Raw genomic sequence first — 24,612 nt, 5'->3', positions numbered from 1 at the left:
TCCTTTTGGGTTGTAAAGCCTGCCTTGCTTAACTTACTTAGTACCTCTCTCAGGTTCTTGTTATGCTCATTTTCTGAATCTCCATAAATTAGAATATCGTCCTGGAAACACAAGAAATTTCCAAGACCCTCTAAAATGTGCTGCATAATGCGTTGGAATACGGCAGCCGCGGATGCCAACCCGAATGGCATCCGGTTGTACTGGTATGCTCCAAAGGGTGTTATAAAAGAAGTCAGGCTTTAAGTCTCCGGATGAAGGGCAAACTGGTGGTATGCTGCTGAGAGGTCTAAAACACTGAAGTATTGTGCTCCTTTTATTACACTGAGCATCTCATTTATTCTGGGGAGAGGATGCCTCTCCACCCAGATGTTGGCATTGAGGTCCCTGAGATCCACACACAAACGAATCCCTTTGCCCCCTCCCTTTGAAGCTACCACAATGTGGGCAAGCCACTCCGAGCTCTCAATTTTTTCAATTATCCCGATGGATTCCAACTTCTCCAGTTCACTTTTTAGAGAATCTGTCACCACTAACGGTACCGATCAGGCTTTATGCACTGTAGGTTTACAGTGTTTCTTCAATTTTATCTTATGAAGGAAACCCTTAAGCAGTCCCAACTCATTTGAAAATACCTCGGGGAACTCCTCACACACTTCTGTACCTATGCTAGGTTGTTCCACCAAGTACACCGGCTCAGAAGCATTAGGATCTAACTTAATGCCAAGGTCTTTCTGGTGTTTCCACCCCAATAAGCATGATCCCTTCTTGGTTAAGTATACCTTGCCCATGGTGACTCTATCCTTGAATCTGATCTGCATAATGGCCATTCCTACTAGGGGTATGGTGTCACGGTTTTATCCCCCCGGGTTGATGTCAGGAGGCAACCACTCATACTCTCTGTTAACAGATCTCGCCTTAAATGTGTCTTCATTTATGAGTGTATATGGAGAACAAGAATCAGCATACACTTCATAAGGTACATTGTCAAGCCATATCTCGCATTCCGGGTAACTACAATCAGAGCTCTCAAGAAGTTCATTCACCTGGAATACAATGTCACCTCTAGGTACCTCCTCCTCAAGAATAACATGGGTTACATCTTTCTTCATATCATGACACACTTTAGTAAAATGCCCCCGTCTGTTACACTTCCTACATACAACGTTCCTTGCTGGACATTTCACATTATTTGCTAGGAGGTTTGGGTTGCCACAACGGAAACCCTTTAACTTTTGAGTTTCAGCCCTTTGAACTGAACTTCCCATTGGTACACTTTTGCTTCTATCATTCTTTGTTGATACTTTTAGTATTTCTTCCTCACACACTTGTTTTACCTCAATGGAGTCCTTCATCTCACTCATGCAGAGAGTTGTGTTCTCAATGCTCTTAGCTATATCCACAGCCTGTTTCAAATCTGGAGCGTCTGCTAGCAACTTTTCTTGTATTTTTTTATCAGATGTACATCTAACCAATTGGTCTCTGATCAGAGAGTCAGTAAGAGTCCCAAAATCACAAGTGGAAGATAGGCCTTTAAGCACTGCAATATAATTCACCACTCTTTCATACTTCCCTTGAGACCTAGAGAAGAATTTGTGTCGTTCCAAAACCACGTTGATTTTCTTACCAAACTGAGCATCTAACTTTATCAAAGCAACTTGATAAACATCAGGTGGAACATCACCGTCAACGCTCCCACTTCCACTGTCACTCACAATGCCAGGTAAATTGTCTTATATCTCGCTTGCATGCATCCCTAAATTATGCAGCAAAATGTGTAGCTTTCGCACAGATGAGAACCTATTACCACCAATAGCTAATAAATAGGACTCAAATATCCTCACCCAATTCTTCCAGGGAGTGAGGGGTTCCCCATCCTCATTTAGGAAGGGATGTGGTTGGGACATTGACATAGCAGTTGCCATGTTAAAATAAAAGGATAAGCTCCTGATGCGAGCTATACAATATGTGTCAGAGGTTGAATCAGATACAGATATAGATTGCTGATTTGCAAATTACGTTTTTGCTGTCAAATTCAGAGCAAGCGTCACCTTCCCTCCTGCAATCCGGTCTTACGACAATTGCCAAGTGGATGAGTGATAATTTGCTCAAATTGAATGGCGGGAAAACGGAGGTCCTCATATTGGGTCTTAAGCATGACCTCTGGATTCCGAGACAATGGCCATCTGAAATGGAAACTCTTCCTATTCCTTCTGACCAGGTGCTAAACTTAGGGATGACTATTGACAAAGGCCTGACTATGCAGCCCCAGGTTAGGAAGTTAACTGCTTTAAGCTTCATCATTCTACGCTGGCTTAAGAAAATCATTTGGATGTTGCCGGAAGACTCACAGAAGTCAGTAGTTAATGCCCTGATCACTTCTAGGTTAGATTACTGCAACATCCTCTACCTAGGGGCATCACAGGTGGTCATCAGGCGCTTTCAGCTTGTTCAAAAAGCGGCGGCTAGGCTGCTATGAAAATGTCATAGAAGGGAACATCTGTCAGGTCATCTACATTCTTTACATTGGCCAAGGGTTGAGAGTAGAGTTAAGTTTAAAACTCTCAGCTATATGCACAAAATAAAATGTGGTATGGCCCCGAGATATCTACAATCCTTGCTGCATTTGTATACCCCTGCTCGCTGTTTGCGGACCTCATCTCTTGACCTTTTTAGCTTCCCCAAGTTAGCCTTTCCAGAATGGGAGGCAGGTCCTTTTCTTTATTGGGACCAAAGCTGTGGAATTCTCTGCCACTTATTATCCGAAGGGAACCCAGTTATGCCAGCTTTCGCAGAGTCATTAAGACCTGGCTATTTGATCAATAATCTTCCTTTGAACTTACATGATGGAAATTTTCTAGCTGTCTAGCCCACTGTCTCGTTAGCGCTGGGAAACCCTTTTTGGGTAGCTGTCGTGCTCTGAATGTTGTTAAAAACAGCTGTCAGTGCTGTTTCTGTACTATGGTAGCTTCTAAACCCATGTTGAGAGCCATCAAGTAGGTGGTGATCCTTTAGGTAGGAGCTAAGATGAAAGCTCAAGTGAGTGTCCAGGAACTTAGCTTGAACAGAGAGCAAAGAGATTGGCCAATAATTCTTCAGTTCATCAGGGTCCAAAGAAAGTTTCTTTAAAAGGGGCTTCACTACCGCCGTCTTCCAATGAGTGGGATATTGCCTCTCTAAGATGGCAACATTCGGGACATCGATAATAAGGGAAATAATGACTTCACAGCCAATTTTTAGCACCTTGAGGGGACAGGGATCTAGTGGGGAGCCCGATTTGACCCGTTCTAGAAGCTGATCAGTCACCTCTGAGGACAAGCAAGGAAAAGTAAGGAGGCTGGGAGATGCCTCCGTGAATGAGGTCTCATTAAGATGGGGAGAGGGTCGAGCAGACGGTCCCTCAATGGAGTTGGATACTTCAAGCAGGGAATTAATGTCTGAGATCTTTGTATGAATAAAAATCAGAAATGTTATCACAAGGCTCCTAGGAAAGTTCTGAGGGGTCAGTGACATGGGGAGAGGTGAGGGAGTTTATTACCTTGAAAAGATCCCTATCGAAAGATGTGATATCTCCGCAGCTGCCAAATTCACATTGGGGACCTTAGAGAGCTCAAGGTTATTAAGGAGATCAGAAAGTGACTCCTTATTGATGAGGCTAAAGTTCCTCCATTCTTCTAAGGTCCTGCTGCCAGATAGAGCCATCGCTGATGCATGAAGTGTAAATCAAAAGGGATGGCAAAGTGGTCAGACATAGCTAGGGGATAGGTTCCCCCATCCTTATACGAGGGTCATTGGAGAAGATACCGTCCAGGATATGCCCCGCTATCTGGGTGGTCTTTCTGACTAATTGTGAAAAACCACAGCCACTCAAGGTTTCCAAAAGGCATTGAGAATCTTTACACGGGATATTGTCTAAATGAAAGTTAAAATCCCCCAAGAGAGTGAAATTAGATCTTTCACAGTAGGGTTCTAACAGCCTGCTAAAATCTTGGCTAAAGGAAACCCTAGATCCAGGTTGCCTATAACAACCCAAGAAGCTTTCCGTGGGGTGTAGATTGATTGAAAAATAAAAGGCCTGGTATAGATCAGAAAGAGCGGACAAAGCATGACTGCGGCAGATCAAGGTTTCTTAATAAAGAATGCCCACACCCCCGCCCCGCCGCCCTAACTTGTCCGTTCTAGCAAAGGTGTACCCATTAGGGATAGCGTCTGCAAGGTCAGGGACAGAGGCGTACGTAGCCCAAGTTTCAGTTATAAACACCCAGGTTTTCTTCCTTGTTTGAGACAAAGTCTCTAAAAGCAACCTTATTTTTAATAAGAGATCTTCCATTAATGAGATATCCCTGCACACTCTGTTCTTTGGAAGGGGGCCTGATTACATTGTTATCAGGAAGAATGTTATTGACCTGCTTAAAAGAAACATTACATCCTGTGCATACTAAATGCCGCTTTTTTGCTAAACATTTCCGTGTCCAAAGTATGATGACAAGGGGCCCATTCTGACCGAAGGTCATGCAGTACCTTTCTGGAATGATATATCAATCCCAGATGGTCAGAAATGGACAGGGCAGCATCTCCGGCGCATGGCACAGATTTGACGTGGATGGGCGCAGACGGGCTTGCCTTTGATGCGCCAGTGGCGCTCCCGCTGCGTGCGTCCACTGTGCGCATCAGCTGCACGCCGCACCGGCTATGCTTCTTAAATAGTCTAGGGGACTAGAGCGCTAAAACTTCTGGCTCGGCCCCTAACGACTGGAAATGTACCTGGATATACGCCCGCGGCCTCCACAATAAACGGGAAAACCTGCTGTGGAAAGGGGCGCTGGCGAAGCTAGGAAGGCACTGGAAAGGAAGACAAGCCTCCCGAGAGGTAAGAGGGAGCGAGAGGCTTGAGACAAAGTGAACAGTGCAGCAGCAAAGTATTGAGGAGATTTAAAAGAATTCCCAAAATGTAATACTAAAACATTAAACAGTAAAAAAAAGAGTTCAAGAGCAAATAGCATCAGCAATTACATGGAATCTGTGCGAGTCCAGTGTGCGCCAAGCTAGCCATGCTTCTTAAATAGTCTAAGGGACTAGAGCGCTAAAATACCTTGACTCTGCCCCCTACTGACCGGAAATGTGGTGCGCCAGTGGCGCTCCCGCTGCGTGCGTCCACTGTGCGCGTCCGCTGCACGCCACACCGGCTATGCTTCTTAAATAGTCTAGGGGGGTATTCACCTGTTACAACGCATTTTTTACTCCGCACTACCACTACAACGCAGGCATTACAACGCATACCGTTACAACGCATTGCGCTGGGGGGCGCTCTAGGATAAGAGGTAAGTTTAATTTACTATCCAACACCTTCCCTAGGGTCCACGGGGACTGGAGTTAGAATAGTAAATTATACTTACCACTATCCAGCACCCCAAAGCGCTATGCGTTGTAGCGGTATGCGTTGTAAATACCGCGTTGTAATGGTACGCGGAGTAAAAGTATGCGTTGTAACGACATACATCCATCTAGGGGACTAGAGCGCTAACATTTCTGGCTCGGCCCCCTAACGACTGGAAATGTACCTGGATATAGGCCCGGGCACACCACAACAAACGGGAAAACCTGCTGTGGAAAGGGGAGATGGCGAAGCTAGGAAGGCACTGGAAAGGGAGACAAGTCCCCCAAGAGGTAAGAGGAAGCACGATGCTCAATACAAAGGGAACAGTGCAGCAGCAAAGTACTGAGGAGATTTGAATGCCTTCCCAACATGTAATATTAAAAAACTAAACAGTAACTAAAACTGTTCAAGTGCAAATAGCATCAGCAATTACATGGAATCTGCGCGCAGAGCCGGCCATGCTACTTAAATAACCTAAGGGACTAGAGAGCTAAAATTCCCTGGCTCCGCCCCTAATTGTAATTGTGCCTGGATGTACGCCCGCACCCTCCACAATAAACGGGAAAACCAGCGGTGAAACGGGATGCTAGCGAAGCTAGGAAGGCACTGGAAAGGGAGACAAGCCCCCCGAGAGGTAAGAGGGAGCAAGAGGCTTGAGACAAAGTGAACAGTGCAGCAGCAAAGTACCGAGGATTTTTAAAAGATTCCCCAAAATGTAATATTACAAAAATTAAACAGTAAAAAAACAGTTCAAGTGCAAATAGCATCAGCAATTACATGGAATCTGCGCGTGTCCACAGTGAGAGACTAGCTTGGGAACCGTTAAAGAAGACACTCTTTACTTAGCATTAGCATCAGTGGGAGTTCAGTGACTAATGGCCTCTTCTCGTCTTCAACTCAGCAGAGAAAGTTTTATGAAGAAGACTAAGAGTCAGACCTTGATGGGTTGAGGGAAAAGGGAAAAAAGGATGGAAGGAGGAAGAACGGGTGTTGATAACATGTAATATATGACTGGCAGAGAAGGATGCGTGGGTGAAGGGGTCCCAGGGATGCATATAAGATAGCTGATAGGATGCATGGGTGATTGAAGCAGGATGGGTGAAAGGTGAAATAAAGGGTGTCTGCCTGGGTGGGAGAAACTGTATCGGTGAATGGAATCCTCCAAGGGGTTTGTTGGGTCTAACTCGAAGGCAAGCAAGGAAGACGCATGGGTGGTTAAACAGCAAAAATCTAATTTATGTTGGTGAAAGGTTTGTTGAGAATACTATACTATAATAGCAATGTTTGGATGGTGGATGCCTGGATTGTATTCAATCATAGGTATAGACTGGACGGAGACAATATAAAAGAAAATTAAACCATGCCAGAGTAGCACAGCCAAGGGAAGAATACAAATAATGCTAGAAGAACAATGCAATGATAAACGTAACAATAGCTGGGAAAAAGATTAAAAGGAATGTTTATTTTTCAAGGTTTTTGATTCAAAGGTTTACTTGGAGGTTGTATTTCAGACTACTCTCTTTACTCATAGTAGTTTGGAAACAAAACATATATATTATGTATGGATGTACCACCCAGCATCAATAGCCTCCCTCCGACTCTGATGCCCACTCCCTCCCTATCCATGTCATTTGGAAAGTGTAAGCCATGGGTGGCCTATTGACGGCATGGTCAGAAATTATAGTAGTACCTCATGCAACTTGATGTTGTGACGTTTATCATCATTTATATTAGTAATTAATAATATCATCTGCCTTGTTGTAGTAGTCAGAGTGAAAGTGAAATTGAGCATTTGCCATTGATTTAACAGAGTATTGCCAGAATATTAGAAAAATAGATAATTTTGCTGTACAACTGCCCCACCTGCAGACAGTGGTAAAGTAACGTGTGTCTACAACACAAATATGTCTGTCTAAGCCCCAAGCTGAGCTGGCATGCCTACAAGAATAATTTAGCTAAAGAAGAGAGAGATGAAGAATACTTGTCTACTCCATAGTGCCTAATGCCTAAAACTGTAATCACTTTCAAATCTTAGGCGCTGAGGAATCGTGGATACCACAAATGTTATGTGCTGCTAGTGCTACTGGGTCACTTTAATTTTATGTGTTACTGTTTTGCTATGATTATTGATTACAATTGTCTTTTTCTCTTTCTTGCTATAGCTACTCCTTCCCAACCCACCAGGCAGGAGAAATCAGTTAAGACCCGGCAGCAGAAGCTGGAGGCCATCAGGGATGAATATAAGTGGCTGGTGGCTCTGGCGGCGGAGAAGGTAGCTTCTGCAACCTCTAATGCCCTGGACCCCAGCTACATTACATCTGGTGGTATGGTAATGTGGTCTGGAAGCCGAACGCTGCAAGTCAACAATTGCTGCCCACCCTTGTTCATTTTAAAAACTTTCAGTGCCGCATGCTCCTCTGGATGGCCCACCGAGAGGCCAGGATTGAGGAGCGCTTGGACCATCAGGAGCGCAAGATGCAGTTCCTAGCCGGCACTAGATGATCATAAACCTCAGTCTCTCGCCCATTTTTAAATCTTTTCTTGGTGGGTGGGACTTGTTGGGGAGAGGGTGGGAATGTTGGAGTTGGGGAAAACCTGGGTGTTCTTTTTTGGTTTTTTTCACACATTTAGATTTATGGACAATAGGACTTTTTACTGGACATTGGTTGGGGTTAGGGAGAGGGGTGGGTCAGGTGTTGTGGTTTTTCTTTCACTCTAGTTGATTTGTTAGGGGAATACATTTATAGTTTTACAAAATAAGTACTTGTTTAGGGGTTACTCTTTTACTTCACCCTGTTTCCTTTGCTGCAAGGGTGCAGACTTTTTTTATTTGCTGATGGTGTAACACACCAACAGAGAGATGTGGAACCTCACTTGTCCTACTACTGTCAGTCTCTCCTCCTAGTCTATGCAGTTTGCAACTAAAGCCCATATGGACTTGGAAGGGTGTGGGTGTGTAAATTAATTAATTTCCATAGCACATACGTTATTGCATTCCCCACAGTTCTTCTCTTACCTGTGATTGATGATTAGGTGAAGTGATGTCTGCATGGTGATGGTTTAGTTTCCCAAGGTGCCATTGTGGTGGTAGTAGTAGACACTGCAGTAGCAGTTCCAAAAAAAGAAAATGACACAGTCATCTTAGGGAGACTAGAGAAAACAAGTAGAAGTACATTACACAAGAAGAAAACTGTCAAACGAGACACCATGAGACGCAATGCAGAATGGTGGGCTAGCCTGGTACAAGTTACAAACTGAAGTCGAATCGAGCTATGAACTTTTGAAGTGGACAAGCGTAACTTTTAGTACTGGACAGATGATGATACTGGCTATTATGATGGATTATGTACCTCTGAAGTAAATTTGAATATCGAATACTGTCTGTGCGTGGGTAAACAATCTAATATATGGCTGTGTGGGCTATAGTTATACGTAGAGCAGTCCTCATGATCCTTGACCTGCCTGCCCATTAATTGGTGTTCATTTCACCACATCCGCCCCACCAAGTGTGTGATCTATTAATGGTGTAAATTTAATTGAGTCACAACAAATCACACCGCTCGGGGGAGAGCGTTAGGGCTTCAATGAATGGATAGGAAGGAGGATCTGAGGGAAAGGTTTGACAAAGACAAACACTACAACACAAGGACAACAACACATTCATCCTGGCGGCTGACCATCATAAATCTGCTAGGAGAGGAAAAGGAAATGCATACTTCATGATAAGTACTAGACCAGTATAGGTAAATTGATTTTCCGTCTACCCCAGAGAGACCCAAGTTTGTAGCAAGCTTTAAAAGATAGCAAATAAAATGTAAATATCTATGTCAAGAAAACTAAACAAACATAAACAGTACACACAGTTGTAATGATTGAAGAGAAAAAAATATACTGTATGTATTGCCAAATTGGGAGTTGCTCTCTGCACTGCATTCCACTTGGACTGTCAGTTATTCTTGGGTGCCTGGCGGATGCGGTTCAGTGCGGAAAGTGTGATTTGTTTTTCCAGTATGGCATAGGGTAGGATGGAAAGAAATGAAAATTAAGAATCAAGGGGAAAGTTGAACTGCATAAAGGAGTGCAACAAGAAGACTTTGTTTCTGAGGCAGCATGGCTAAATGTCTGTTTCTGGCAGTTACCTCCTACAACAGGCCCCCTACCCAACTTCAGCATAGCTTTGATTTTGATCCAGACATCACTGAGCACAGACATACACAGCAACATAGCATGCCATTTTCCCAATTAAGTAAAAAATCAATGCACCGCTATAGTATCAGTCAGACAGTCACACCACTCTCACCACCACCACCACTACACAGACATGTGTAAGTCTGGTGTTGTTGTTGTTTACCTTTAGGCCACTTCAAAGTCATCATCATCAAAATCGGTTGGTATCAGTGAATTTGAAAACGTTCATCTTTTTCTGGTGGCAGTTCTCAAAGTAGTCCCGCTCACGCCCACACCCTGAGTCATTCCATCAAATCTGGTCCTCCTGAGTCTGACTACAACTCCGAGTATGGTGTCCAAGTCTGTACCAACAGTTTCCTGAGTGAGTCCTGACTAAATGTAATGGATCGGCCTGAGGTAGTACAGATGTTATTGAAGAGCAAGAAGGGAAAGATTGACTTGACGGACTTACTTTTGAGTAGACTACATTAGACTACATTTGTGTTGGCAAGCTTTGTATTAACTAAGTGACTAGTCAGGTTTGAGTCTTTGAGGACTGTAACGAATAAAAAAGCATTGTAGACATTTTGGAGTGGACCCGGTGAAGGAATCTTGCTATCCGATCTCTCAAAGGGGAAGGAAAAAAATAACCTTCAGGGGAAAATTATTGATCAGCCATCTGTAGGCCACCTCGACATTGTGAATGTTCATCATCATCATCATCACTAAAACATTAGGCGTAACAAACAATCACCCAGTCTCACACTGCCTGAAGCCCCCACATGAATCATCTCTCTTCCTCGCAAGTCTCAACTCAAGTTGACAGACACATGATTGATGATGATGACATATCATCATTCACAAGTTGACATCTTCACAGATAGCAATCACTCAGCGTGCAATGCATGCCACCATTTACTTGCGCTTCACTTGTGCTCAACGTGATCAATTGGTGGTGGCACATTACAGAATTCATATCATCCATTGCTTCATTGTAAATCAAATTATTAATAATCTCACATGTAGGATTGGCAGTCCCTGTAGGCTAGGAAGAAAGGATAGATAGGTAGAGCCCAGGGTTGGAAGCAGAGGCCGACACACATTTGTTTGATTAATTTCTCCATCGAACGTCAGCCTTGATGGAAATGGCTTAGGGTGAGTCAGGAGGACTTCTTCACTGTACCAAGTTGCAACTCCAATATGGCAATAAAATATGTCAAAGAGTAAGACAGTGGGGATGGATTGGTCAACTAGACACACACAAATAAAGTAAATAATGTTCCTTAGCTATATATTTTTGGGGGTGTTTAGACATCAAAGAAAGAAAGAAAGTAAAGCCTAGTTGTGAGGTAAGTAGAGCTCATCTTCAAACTCTGCCGGTTCACCCAGAAGTAGGTCATCTAACACACTACTTTCATGACCTGAGTCTCCCTCATCTTCCTGCTGTGGTACTTCAGGTATGGTGTAAACCGGTAGTATAAAGTGCTGATTCAGTTTGATCATGGTTAACCTCTCTACAGTTTGGGGCAAGAAACTGGTCATTCTCACTGTCAGAATGGCACCATCAGCACTGAAAACACACTCAGCAGAGACAATTGCTATGGAGTTTATCGCCAGCCTGCTGAGCACTGGCCATTGGCGCCTTTTCACATACCAATACAGCAATGGGTTTTGATCAAAGTGTACCTCTGTTGTGTCATCCAGATAGTTGTGGACCACCCACTCAATGGTCATGGGTGCTCCACTTTACTCAGCCTCTTTTGTTATTGCCTCAGCACTGGACTTAAGCCCTCCCAGTAGAAATCATTCCTTTGCTGTTTTTGGGGCTGAAGCTCCTGTTGTTGTTGCTGTTCTTAAAGTTGATGTTGTTCTTGCTGTTGTTGGTAGTTTTTGCTACTGTGAACCAACTGCACTACCCTCATGCTCTGAAGTTGAATTTGAAGGCTGCCCTGCAGTACTAGTTGTGCCCTGGAAGAGCGGGCCTCTAATTCCCGGCCATTCCATTTTCTAGCTGACTAGCTTGCACAGCTATCCAAGTTTTGTAGGTGGCAACATCCCCGTCTAAAAAAGGAATTAAAGTGCCCAGTAATGATTTGTACCATGGATCAAGAATTGTAGCACATATGTAATGATTGGATGACACATGCCTCTTTGCACCCTTGTATTTTCAGATTAGCGAAGGATTAAGTTCTCCACCAACTCATATGATTCTTTTTTTCCTCCATACCTGCATACATTGGAGATACCTCCTTTAGCTGTTCCTGTAGCATGTACAACATTGGGATAGCTTGGCCCATGGTACAGTCCTCCTTGCTGACTTCACGTGTGAAGACCTCGAAAGGAAGCAGCAACTCTGTCAGGCATTTCATTAGGCCCAATTGGTTCATCTCAATGATCATGCCTTTCAAAGTTGCATCCCCTCTTTGCATAACATATTCATTGATTGGTCTGTACTGCTCAAACAGACATTCAAGCATGTAATAAGTTGAGTTCCAATGTGTTGGCACTCCTGGATGATGTCTTAAACTGGCATTCTATTATCTCTTTGAATGATCCTTAGCTGCTTCCAGGCTTTGAAAGAATGGCTGAAATGTGTGCAGATTCTTCTGCAGGTAGTCAGTAAGATGCTTACTTGGTCTATTTTTTTCAGAAAATTTTGAACAATGTTGTTAGTGCAGTGCGCCAAACACAGGACCCTGAAATAGCTACCATCGGCCATGGCCTTATCTATATTACTGCCATCGTCCATGGCAACAAAACCAATGTTCAACCTTCTTGGATGCAGAATTCAAAGACCATAGTATTAAAGTCTTCCAAAAATACTGCAACAGTATGGGATTTCTCTGTGGCGAACAAGGCTACTTCAGAGTACTATTAAAAATGTCAGCAGTGTCACCACCTGCAGATATGTTTTCTCTTACCCCCATAAAGGAGAGCCAGTGTGCAGTGATGCACATGTAATCAGTGGCTTGGCAACTGGGCCACATGTCTGTTGTTAGAAAGTTAGTGTGAACAACACTCTGCTGCAAAGTGTATCCAAGAAATTCCAGCATGTCGTGATGAAGTGCTGGAACAGTACCTCTGGCGAAATAGGTCTGGCTGGGAACCTTCCATTTTGGGCAGATGGTTTCGACTAATTAAAGAAAAACCACCCCTTCCACAAAAGAAAATTGGGAGGAGGTCCATCGCTAACATTTTTAGCCAGCTCTGCGTTGTAAAAATGTGCTGTTAGCTGGTTGTGTTCGTACTGCCCCCTTACGTAAACATGCTGAGAATCGTAGCCTGGATTTTTTTCATTTCTGGTGCCACTGATGCAGGTGACTTCTTGAGACCAGCTATAGTTAGGCTCAATGCTTTTTTTTTCATTGCAGTATTCTCTTGCTTTGGACTCCTTGGTGTCTCAGCCTGACACTTGTGCCATTGTGATGTTGCTGATGATGATGTCTCCCTCTTATTCACCTTCCACCATGATCAGATCTTCATCACCTCCATCAACAACAATTGCAGTTTTATTTTTTTGCCACTCAGGAGCGCCTCCCACTTGATCAAGTGGTGTTTTTTCAGATGGTCAGTTTAGCCTCCGGTATCATAGTTTGTACCAAGCTTGCCCCGACAAACACCTACTTCACAAATGGAGCATATAGCAATGTTCACCTCTGTTAGACATGGGGATTTCTGGTTTGCTAAGGCTTGCTCCAAAGCCAGGCAGAAACCACCACTCCAGTCAGGGCAAGGGAGTCACACGCCAAGATTACCCCTGCTCACCCCCTTGGTAGCTTGGCACGAGCAGTCAGGCTTATCCCGGAGGCAATGTGTAAAGCGTTTGCGCGCGCACTCAGCAACAACACCCAAGGCCCACCACAAAGGAAACTGCACACAAGGTTAAAATAGCCTTTGTATTATACCAAACGCATTACATAATAAACACACAATTTACACTGTGCCACTAGCACGGGCGGAATTTACGGAGGATTATATACACAGGACAGGGCCACATGGACCACTGTTAGGAATAAGCACTTGGTAGAACTAGCACTTTGTAGAAATAGCACTTACAACATAAAATACTTGTAGCACCAAATAACAAGTGTAGCACACAACCAGTTACCACTGGTAAAAGGTAAGTACACACTACACAATCCTAACCACCTTAGGCATATATCACGCAGAGAACCAAGAACTCACTAGCATAACCTATACTAGGAAAAACAACCTCCTAAGCATAACCACACATTTAGGGGTATAGGCATAAAGCATTACATATTCTGCATAGATCACATTGGGCAAGTAATCACATTTGCGCAAAAATCACATAAGGCATAACCATGTGCCCCAAGCAAGGGCACAACACATGAAACGGTCCCCAGGCCAATTTGGCTTCTCAGGGGGATGAAATGCCCTTTGCCTAGAATGAAAGGACTGGGCTGTGCAGGCAGCCAATAAAAATGCAAGGGTTCTTAGGCCTAAACGATGCTGCTGCCCACTAAGTACTTGGCAGCTGGGAAACTGAGCCTGGCACTAGCGTGCATCCTGGCTCTCCTCTGGGCTCTCAAATAAACAATAGTGCCCTCAAACGTTGGAGCCTAGTGGGCTCTGAATGAAAAATGCTGCCACACTGTGGGACCGGCCCGCTGCCACCCGGGGCCACTCTACCCTCCGAAATGCCTCCGGGAGCTTCTTGGGCTCTAAAACAAATAGTTGGCCAAACAACGGTGGAGCCTCTCAGGCTCGGACTACAAACAATGCCCCAACTACCGTTGGTGCTTCCTGCTGCCAACCGGGGCTGCTCTTTGCCAGAAGAAACTGCCCCCGCACTGGTGGAGCCTCTCAGGCTCTAAATCGAAGGTTGCCCACAAGGGTTTGGAGCCACGGGGCTCTTGACACCCGGAGAACACTGGGCCTCTCTCTGGCCTTCTGAACCTGCCTGGAGCTATCCCCAGCCCGTCAACACTCACCGGGCTGCACCTTGGTCCCGGTGCGATCTCCTCCCTGCGGCGGTGCGGTGGGGCTGCAGGAGGGGTTTGGGAGAGCCTCCCGGACTCCGTTGGGGCTTTCCAGTCTCTCTGCTCCTGCAGCTGGTCCCACGGGGCTCTCCCTCACTCAGGGGAGCCCCGGGAGAGATGCTGACTTCGTGCAGGCGGTGCAGGAGCACAGGGTAGGCTCCCGTCTGATTCCTGCTGTTTTTCCAGCGCTTCCGGGTCAATCCCACTCCCATCACGGCGAGTGTTGCTGGGGGCCGCGACGGTGATTTTCTGCTGTCCCGGGCAGCAGCGGTGATGCAGGGCAGATGAGGGGTAGGCTCTCTCTTTAATTTCAATATGAAGCGGGGTGGGCACCCGCTAGGCCATAAAACTGTGCCAAGTCCCTGGCGGGGTGGGCACCCGCTAGGGGTTTTGAAAATTAGCAGATATGCCGGGTGGGCACCCGCGAGGTGTAAGAGGAGGGGGGGAATCCCTACACCCGGGATTCCCTCTTGAGGAAAGGCAGCTCAGCACTACAAAGCCCCCTCACGCTCTACTTCTTCTGGGACACCAGAAATACAGGGCTCCTGGAAAAGGAAAAATAAAGCTCTCCCAGGAAAGTGTAAACAACGCGCTTGGCAGGCAGAAGTCTTTTTAGGAAGCAGGGGGCAAAGGCTGGGCTCACGTGCCAGCTCACAGGGCCCTCCAACAGGGAGGCAGCACCCAGTGGCGGTCCTCCTGGTGCCCAGCAGCAGCAGCAGGCCCCCCTCAAGTTAGGATCAGGAAAAAGAACATTTTCATGGGGTCACAGCCCTTTTTTATACACATATTCCTTTATCTCTGGCTGCAGGGTGGGGGGTAACCAGATGCAGCTGGTTCTGGAGCACTCTGTTGTGCTCAGCCCCTCTCCCCATTCACTGGACAGGCTAGGGACATAAGTCGAACCACAGGGAGCGGAGCCAGCATAGTATAGGGAAGGCTCAGCCCTATTCAGGTCCCAGATGCACTCCTCTCCCACCCATCTGGATGTAAATCTCTCTATTCACCACCGGGGCAGACCCATTCTGACTCCTGGAGCCAGGCACACCAGCCAGCTCCAGCCAATCACAAACCAGACAGTCAATTCATATTTATGACACCGACATGCCAACTTCTAGAAGTGGCACTTCCACACTAGACACAGTAAATCCGCACACATCATCGCGCAGCATTTACCCTCACGAGTTCGCACATACCAAACACGACCCTGCACTCCCCACGCATCAGGAACTACTATGGACACACACATTCCCCATGCATTCCTATGGGAGGGCAGGCCAATCTCACAACATGCACTCAGAGTGCGCACGCACTTTACACTGGGACACAGTGTTAAAGTGCGCAGAAGCCTAAAATAACTAATACCAGGTCACAATTAAAAGACAAAAAGTTTAGGGGTGAACTTGCCAGAAGGGCCAAGTCCAACACAACCCCCTTCCAGCCAAAACGCATGGTAGACCAATCACCACGGACGTGGGCCCACAACTGCAGGGACACCCTCCGGTTCTACGCCATGGTGAACCCATGTGGTTCCTTCTAATAAAACTGTCCGGAACAACTGGGCTAACCCACTGGTACTCCTCAGCTGTCCGCGGCCAGGACCAGGCCCTAGGCCACATAGGTGCCACTGGTCCTTGCCTATTCACAGAGTGGGGGGTAGTAACCCCTGGTTCATAGTAGCCATTCTTCACTCTTCCTCTCCTCAGGGCAGTTCTAGACGGCCACTGATCCTCCAGCCTAGGGTCCGCGGCAGCTGACAAATGACAGTGGAACAATCCCTAGACAATTAATACTGTTGTGTAATGTGCACGTCATATCGCGGATTGGTGTCAGTACAACGCAGATTTTTACGTCGCATTCCGTTACAACGGAATTTTTACAACGCAGGATCCATTACATCGGATGCCATTACAACGCATGGCATTACATAGCAGATGGTATTACAACGCATGGCATTACATCGTAAGTATAGGTAAGTATACCTTTTTTAAAAAAATGTTATTAAGTTAATTTAATTAATTTAATTTAATTAAAATACATTTTAAAATAGCCATTAATTTAATTTAATAAAATAATATCTATTTAATAAATGTAATTTTAATAAAAAAGGAAATAATTTAATTTAATTAAAAAAATAAAATTAACTTAATGTACATATTTTTATAATTGAAATTAAATTAAATTAATTGAAATAATTTATTTAATTTAAATATTGTAATTTAAAAATGTAATTAATGTAATAAAATTTATTTAATTTATTAAATATATTTTAATTAATTTAAAAATGGTAAATATAATTTAATTAACCCAAAACACAAACCTACCCCTGAACCCTAAAAACACCCCTGTACCCCAAAACACAGACCCTGCCCTAAAGCCTAAAAACACCCCTGTACCCCAAAACCCCAACCCTGCCCTAAAACCTAAAAACACCCCTGTACCCCAAAACCCAAACCCTGCCCTAAAACCTAAAAACACCCCTGTACCCCAAAACCCAAACCCTGCCCTAAAACCTAAAAACACCCCTGTACCCCAAAACCCAAACCCTGCCCTAAAACCTAAAAACACCCCTGTACCCCAAAACCCAAACCCTGCCCTAAAACCTAAAAACACCCCTGTACCCCAAAACCCAAACCTTGCCCTAAAACCTAAAAACACCCCTGTACCCCAAAACCCAAACCCTGCCCTAAAACCTAAAAACACCCCTGTACCCCAAAACCCAAACCCTGCCCTAAAACCTAAAAACACCCCTGTACCCCAAAACCCAAACCCTGCCCTAAAACCTAAAAACACCCCTGTACCCCAAAACCCAAACCCTGCCCTAAAACCTAAAAACACCCCTGTACCCCAAAACCCAAACCCTGCCCTAAAACCTAAAAACACCCCTGTACCCCAATAGCCAAACCCTGCCCTAAAACCTAAAAACACCCCTGTACCCCAAAACCCAAACCCTGCCCTAAAACCTAAAAACACCCCTGTCCCCCAAAACCCAAACCCTGCCCTAAAACCTAAAAATACCCCTGTACCCCAAAACCCAAACCCTGCCCTAAAACCTAAAAACACCCCTGTACCCCAAAACCCAAACCCTGCCCTAAAACCTAAAAACACCCCTGTACCCCAAAACCCAAACCCTGCCCTAAAACCTAAAAATACCCAAACACCCCAAAACATATACCTCAGTACCCCAAAACATATACTCCAATACTCATACTTATTTAAAAAATTACTTAAATTATTAAATTTAATTTATAATATTTAAAAACAAAAATAAATATTTTTATTTATAATTAATAATAATTAAATCGATTATATAATATTAAATAAAATAAAAAACAATTATATACTTACCAATACTTACGATGTAATGGTATGCGTTGTAATACCATCTGCTATATAATGCCATGCGTTGTAATGGCATCTGATGTAATGGATCCCGCGTTGTAATAGCTGCGTTGTAACAGCATTACGACGTAAAAGTTGCGTTGTAAGTGATACACACCTCATATCGCAGAAGTGGGGTTAATGTGAGTATAATTAATTGCAAACCATGTTACTTAGAAACTAAAAAAATTGAAAAACTTAAAAAAAGTAAAAAAACTGTGAAAAATTTAAAATACATTTAAAAAATTGAATATAAAAAGAAAAAAATTCAACAAATTCAAAAACTAAAAACAGTAAATGAAAAAAAGAAATTAAAATAAACAAAACCCCCCAAAAATTAAATAATAAATAAATACTTATAATAAGTAAAAAATAAAAATTAGCATCAATTGTCTATTTATTCATTTACTAAGCTGCTAGTATGCGACATGGTCATCATGAACAACAAGCAAGAAGAAGGCTTTTGAGAACAAAGAGAAGAGTAACACATGCAGGCCTATGGCAAAAGCACACTGACTGCGTCCACAGAATGGCTGCCAGCCACATGGCAGGCCACCACAAAAAGAGCAATAAGCAAAGAGGAACAAAGGGAAGACATACAGGCCTAAGACAAAAGCACACTGACTGCCTCCACAAAATGGCCACCAATCACATGGCCAGGCCACCACAACAAGAAGAAAAAATCCAAGTGCAATAAAGGGAAGAAATGCAGGCGGCCTATGGCAAAAGCACACTGACTGCCTTCACAAAATAGCCACCAGCCACATGGTCCCTCACAACAACAAGCAGGAGGCCTGGAAAACAATGAACAAAAGCAGGCCTATGGACACAGACTTTACAAAATGGCCCCTGACCAAATAGGGAGCCAAGGCAAATGTTTTATACTACTATTACTAATACACTCACACACTGAACCCTGATAACTACAGACCCATCAAAAATGAACCTTTCCTGGGCAAACTGATAGAAAGAGAGTGTTCACCGAGATGTCACAATTCACTGAAGAAGATGATATACTTTCAGACTTCCAAACAGGATTCCGTCAGGGAAGAGGCAATGAATCTGCCCTCCTTGCCATCTGAGATGACCTAAAGAATACAGTTGATCGCAACATGGTTGCTGTGCTACTTCTCTTGGAACTCTCAACTGCCTTTGACACTGTTGACCATGACACTCTGAAAAAAAGACTTTATGAAGCCGGCATAGAGGGAACTGCTCTAGACTGGTTTGCGTCCTATCTTTGAAACAGAACTAATGTCATCCATACCCCACCTTTCTCGTCCAAACCGTATTCCACAAAAACAGGGGTCCCTCAAGGTTCTATCATCTCGCCCATGCTTTTCAACATCTACATGAAGTCATTACCAGTACTGAGCAATACATTTCACCTCACGTGCTATAACTATGCAGATGACACGCAAATATTCCTTCAACTGGAATGCCCCAAAGACATTGGAAAATCACCAATTTTCAGCTGTCTCAGAACCGTGGATCAGTGGATGACTTGGAGCCATCTCAAATTGAATGCTTCAAAAACTGAAATACTCATGTGTGGTGATTGGAAACATTACAACCTGCTTGCTGCATGGCCTGATGAACTGGGATCACTGCATAAAGTATCAAAGGAAGTAATAAACCTTGAAATGACCATGGACTCCAAGCTGTCGATGAATGCCCATGTGGATAAACTAGCAAGATCAAGCTTTGCTACTATAAAAACGCTGCGACGAATTTTCCCTCATTTGGGATTTCCACACAAGGTCCAAGCAACCATCTCCCTTGTTCTGTCCAAACTCGATTACGCCAGTAGCCTCTACCACGGATCACCTTTAACGACCATGAAAAGACTACAACGGATTCAGAACTCAGCTGCCAGACTGTTCTTGCATATCAAACAGCAAGACCACATCTCTCCTGCCTTGAAATCCCTGCATTGGTTACCGGTTGCCAGAAGATCTACGTTCAAGCTGCTTTGTATCACACACAAAGCAATATATGGAATAGGACCACTCTTCATCAGGAATAAAATCACCAAACACATTCAACAAAGGAACCTCCGCTCTAAAGGAGCATCTTGCCTCAAAATCCCATCATACAAGAAAAAAACCCTGGGTTGCACATCCTTCTCTGTTCAAGAAGCCAAACTATGGCACTCTTTACCCCCCAACATAAGGTCTACCGACAACCACCTTATCTTCAGAAAACTACTCAAGATTTGGCTCTTCCCCACATAAGCTCCATACGCAAACAGAAATTTAAGCATATCCCTCTGTATAAAAGCATTTGTTTTCACTATAGATATGTACCTATCTTTGTGTATTACTTTGTATAAACATGTACAATATTAGTATGTTGCTAAGAGAGGAAATAATAAATAAATAAAAATCAACTTTGGTCTACATATACATACTTCCATTATGCATCTATGTACCTTCCATGTACTTGGATCTGTGTGTCTATTACTTTTCTCCTGAAAAAGCATATCCAATGCACTACCCTATTTCTCATCCTGTGCCTCTATCAATATCTTAAATCTACATATACTTACCTCCTTTATGTATCTAAATACTTTCAATGTACGTATGGATCTATATAGTTATCACTTTCTTCTAATTTAGCATTTCCAATGCACTATCCTATTTCTCAGCCTATACTTCGCTCATGTATCTTCTAGCCCAACCGTCTGACTCATCTTAAACTTCTTTCTAGTACTCCTTCCAATGCACAACCCTATCTCTCATCCTATACATCTATCAATACATCCTCTACATCCACTCTCTCATTTATCCCAAACCTCATACCACTACTATGATCGCCAAAATAACCCTTTCTAGACTCTCTCCTACTCTACCCCTCCTTGCATCATCTGACACCTCATTTTACTATCCCGATCCCCTTAAACAAACCTTTCTCCGGTCCAAAACTCCTTTTTACTCATCCAAAAGCCTCCTCCTACTGCTAAGACCTAAAAAATAAGAGAAAAAATCCTTCACTTTTTTCCCTCCACTATCCTTTTCAATCAAAATTAACAGACTAACATGTTCACTTCTCAAATTCCATATTCAACTATACTAATATACTACCCAGATAACTGAATAACATATCCACTACTCAAATTACTTCATATTTCTACTGTACTAATTTTCAACACTAATCCTTTATGGGTTCCGGAGTGGCGTGCTACTCGCCAGAAATGCGCTTCAACACCCATCAGTTGTAACAAGTACTATATGAATACAAATCTTTCTTCCACTTTTATCCCTCTGCTATTCTTCCCACTCCAAGAAACTGACTACTATCCACCACTGAAATTACTTCATATTTCACCATATTAATTCACCACTAATCCTTTATAGGCTTCCTGAATAACATGCGTCACAAGCTCTATATAAATACAAACCTTTGTCCTCCTCTATCCTTCTGCTATCATTCCAAATAACTGACTAACTTATCCACAACTTAAATTGTACTTACATGTTTCACTATACTAATTCAACACTAATCCTCTATGGGTCCCGGAGTAGCATGCTACTTACCGAAAAAATGCTTTGACGCCTCGTCAGGGGTAGTAAGCATTATATAAATGCAATTACAATACAATGCAATACAATACAATACATAGGAGGCACATACATACAATACATACGTTTCGATGCTGCTCAGGGAGAGAACCATCTCCAGACTGCAGTCACTGTAGATTCTGCTAATTTGGGATCGTGTTCTTGACAAAACCTCTGCCTAAATTCCGATGGCACAGTGGAATGATGTGTTTGCAACAGCAAAATTCGCTGGATTATGCGACAGCCTAGCAAATCTTGTGCCACTCGCGAACGGTTGGGAAACCTCGTCGGCGATCAGGGGCAATCGGTAAGTTACTCCCGCGGGTGCAAAAACGCATTTCAGGTGCACCATTACAAAAAAACTCTGGTCCATTGCGGAGTTTTTCTGCAACTACGCATTCTACACGGAGTTGCCAAAACTCTGCAAACTCCACAAGCAGAGCAGAGTTTTAATCCAAAGCTTAATGAGCATCTATTGCCGATTGTCTCATTGTCATTTTATTTTAATTTCCTGCAAAAGATGTTTTTTCAATACATACTGTTTGATTGATTATGGGTGCATTTTCATAACCTTTATTTGATTCTTTCATGACTTGTGTTTTATTTATATTGTTTCTATTTTGCAGTCTTCTGTATTTATAGCAAATGCCATTTCTTTTTATGTAATTTTTTACTTGATTCACTGTTATTATTATAACCTTTTTTTGCTGCAGGTTAAAGTGATAGGACTACCCCTGTTTGATGTAACACCCCGAACCAGGGCATTGGGTGCCTGTCCTTTTTGTCCAGACTTGGGCGGGAAGCTAAGGGTGAGCGCAAAATCCGTTCCGCTAGCGGATTTCACGGATTTTCGGTAAATCCGCGATCCGCAGATTTACTGAAAATCCGCGATAACCGCGAGCGGCAGATTTGGGGGGCAAAAGTTCAAGCCTGTTGAACTTTTAACTATTTTAGGATGGCGCTGGCAAGCTGCCAGCGCCATCCTAAAATAGTTACTAAGTTAGCTTCAACAGGAAGCACTAATAGATAAAATAAAGCAGGTGCTCGAGCACCTGCTTTATTTGATCTATTAGTGCTCCTAGTCTCTGCATTTTTGTGGAGGCTGGGCAGGTGTGCGTTCTCCCCATATCTATTGTCGAAAAATAGCTATGATGCTTGATGGAGGCCTTTGCATTATTGACTTTCACAAGCTCAATCCCTGTGCAGTTCCTGTGACCACAAGCTTCTCTGATCCGTGCCTGTCCTTTTATGCACACAAGAGGCATGTGAATTCGCATATAAGCCTCGCCCGTTTGGCCCTGCCCCTCACACTAGCAAAGTGCACCGTTTTCATGCCCGGCCTTTACCCACACAATTCGCAAAATTCGCGGATTTTGCAGATCGCGAATTCGCAAATTCCCAAATTTGCGAATTGCGAATTCACAAAATTCGCCCATGCTTACAGGAAGCCAACCCCCTTTCCAGAGTGAAGAACAAACTGGTATCCAAGGCTATTGTGCTGTGTGCAGGAGGATCCCTGCCAATCCTTGCCAGACCTGGGGTGAGTACCGCTAGGCATCATGCACATTGTGGACAGGTTGTGAACATAGTACCAGCAGCAGGAAGGCGGCATTGCAGGAAGGAGATGGGGTTTAAGTAGGGGGTTAGCAGCACACACCAATACCTCACTCCAACAGTAGTTGACTGAGTTTTTTGCCAACTCCATGCTCCAAGCAGAGCACGGAGTAGCAAAATCTCCATCAACTCCACAGACGGAGCGGAATTTAATGCCCACAACTACTTACGAGTGTATTAATGAACTCCCAATGTTGACCTATGAGAGGAGTAGGCCTCACAGTAGAGAAAAATGAATTGGGGTGTACGTCACTACCAGGACATGCAAAACCTAACAGTGCATGTCCTGCTTTTTAGTTACACAGCACTCTGTTATATGGCCTATCTAGGTGTGACTTATGTGTACTGAAAGGGCAGTTTAAGGCTATGCAAGTAGTTTTAAATGCCAAGTTGAAGTGGTAGTAAACTGTTCACACAGGCCTTGCAGTGGCAGGCCTTAGAGAAGTTTGAAAGGCTACTTGCGTGGATGCCCCTGGGTATATGGTACACCATTTTATAAGGAAATTACAAAAAATAGAGGCTATCAAAGATGAGGAGGATGGCAAAAGATTTAGAGGGATCCTTCAGAGTTGGCCATTTTCCAAAATAACCCCTGTCTAGACCAAAGCCAAGAAAGAATAATCAATACCTTGATGCGCTTCCTTGATTAGGGCAATAGTGTCATGTAGTTCCTAAAAATACATAGGATCTGTGTGTTTAGACAATATAAAATAAGGGATTTGTTTCTAAACTGATTCCAGACATTCCCAAAGGTTTTATTAGCCTTTAGACCAGCTGGTTCACAGTGCTACCATAAGCCCACTAACTTTACCAAGGAGCGAAAAGTTTCTGGCAACTATCAAACATGGCAACCCTTGCTCCTTTTGGGATCATGGAAACAGTACAGAACATTTCATTCAGTCAAACTTGCTTACTCAGTCTCAGAGAGATACACAGAAGAAACACTGGGGATGTTTTCAATAAGCATTTGTTGAACCAGTGTCATTCTAGTATAAAATATGTTTGCTGCGACAATTATGAGACAGAAACACATATATAAGATTACAAGCACCAACAGAGTGAATAAAAGGTAGAATTATACCATGGTGCTAAAACAGTGAATATGTATGCAGGCATATACATACAATGCAGAAATAAAGCATACTCCTACAATGCAATCCCTACCTAAGTGTACCTAAGTGTACCTAGTATGTATGTGGGTGTAGAGCCAAGAATCCCCTAGGAAAGAGCCAACCCCATTACCTGATGGGCGAGAATGAAGGACCCCATCTTGGTCTTCGGTTGGACACCCCGCAAGGGATGTCAGACCACTGCTTGCTGGAGCTTCTGAGTTCACAGACCTCAACATCCAGTGTCAGCGTGGAAGCTTCTCCTCTAACTATTTAGAGTTTGGTATGGTTCTTTTATATCAAGAATATAGCTTTGGGGTTTCTTATACAATAGATGTGTTGTGAGTATGAGTATGTAAATGAGCCTAAATCAATTCCTGCATTTATGCAAAATATTTAATTCAACC

Source organism: Lissotriton vulgaris, chromosome 12 (genome assembly GCF_964263255.1).
Source record: "Lissotriton vulgaris chromosome 12, aLisVul1.2, whole genome shotgun sequence".
NCBI classification, from domain to species: Eukaryota; Metazoa; Chordata; class Amphibia; order Caudata; family Salamandridae; genus Lissotriton; species Lissotriton vulgaris.
Note: the sequence above shows the minus strand (reverse complement) of the source record.